Raw genomic sequence first — 1603 nt, 5'->3', positions numbered from 1 at the left:
ACAGAAATCACCCGCAGAGCTATATAATCCCCAGAAGAGCAGAGATTATAGCGCAACAGACCAAAGAAACAACATTTCTGGTTTTTTTTGGTCGGGGAAACATTTTTGAGTGGAGAGAGCACAGGATGGTCTGGCCGTGGTAATGGCCAGTCAGCATTCTGGAAGCACACTGGTGCTTAAACCATGGAACGTGTAAACCGCAACTGGCATTTCACATGCACATATGTGCCTTAGGAGCATAATGTGTGCAGGAGGAACTGTGGAACAATATGGTTTGGTATCTCCATTAATATTGGTAAATGCATCATTCAAGACAGTGCCAGAAGGGATTCTGTGTACTCTGCACATTTAGCAGACGTTTAGCAGACTGATTCCTTTAGAAACATTTCAGAGGGATTTTTGTATGTTGTCTAATAGGATTGTGTTTTTTTCCCCACTGGAAACTGAATGCCCTAATCAAGTGGGGCCAAATCCTTAGCTGCTTGAGATTTACCCTGGAGACAGAGGGGAAGACTCGGGAAGGGCAGTCACACTTATTTTTCCCTTTCTCAAATTTGGACCCACTTAGGTTTTAAACACTTCCCCTTCTGCTGGGTAATCTAGTTAGGGCAGCTGCAGCAGCCAGCGCTTTGTCTTCTATATTCGACCTCTTCATCCAACCCCATACTTCATTTAATTTGCCAAATGCTCCCATTCAGGCAAAGATCTGGCCCCACAGAGAAATACTTCTGCCATCTGCTTTAGACATTTAACTACAGCTTAGCACACCTACATTTAAAGGCCGAAGTTCCCCACTGAGTCAATGGGAAAGGCAGATGCTAGAGTCCAACTTCTGTAAAGTCTTAGGAGACGAGAAAAAAAACACCGTATGATAGCAAGCGTTAAACATGTTCCAAAGTAACTCAGGGCAGGACTTTCCTCTACAAAAGGCACTACTGTTACTGGCAGACCACCTTCTTTTTGAATGAAACAACACAAGTGACCCACTGGGATCATGGACATCCCACGCTCTCATGGTTTCTTCTCATTCAGCTTAGGCTCGGCAGTGACCCTAAGGCTTATTCAAGATTTATTAGTGTGCATCCTAGGTGCTGAGACGAAGCAATCATATGGGTAAATTCCATACCCGCAAGCTGGGAGAGACAAAGTTTTAGGACACTGACCTATTAAGGAAAAGAGATATTTGGATAACAGGCAAAGTTCAAGGGCACAGCGTAGGATGGACCTTATCAGGCTGGTGTAGCCACGTGTTTGTGTAGAATACACAGTTAGTATTGATGCAACAGAACAGACTTGAGAAATGAATTTAAGTGCACCAGTTTGTGACCAACAGCTGCTACACTCCGAGTATGAAGGAAGAAGCAAGTGCAACGTGGCTCCCTGGAATGCAGTTTAGGTGGAGGAATTTCTACTCAATTGACTAAAATGCCAGCAGCAGGCTCAGAGAGGTCCGCCCCAGCATGTTTGCTTCAACACAGTTACAGAAGGTAAATCAGGCTTACGACCCCGTGTCGTACAAGACAAACACGATCATGCATGTTACAGTGTGCACTGACCGGTAGCTTACTGATCAATGACGTATTTTTGCAGTATTAATGAACTT

Source organism: Eurypyga helias, unplaced genomic scaffold, assembly GCF_000690775.1.
Source record: "Eurypyga helias isolate BGI_N326 unplaced genomic scaffold, ASM69077v1 scaffold17882, whole genome shotgun sequence".
Lineage (NCBI taxonomy): Eukaryota > Metazoa > Chordata > Aves > Eurypygiformes > Eurypygidae > Eurypyga > Eurypyga helias.
Note: the sequence above shows the minus strand (reverse complement) of the source record.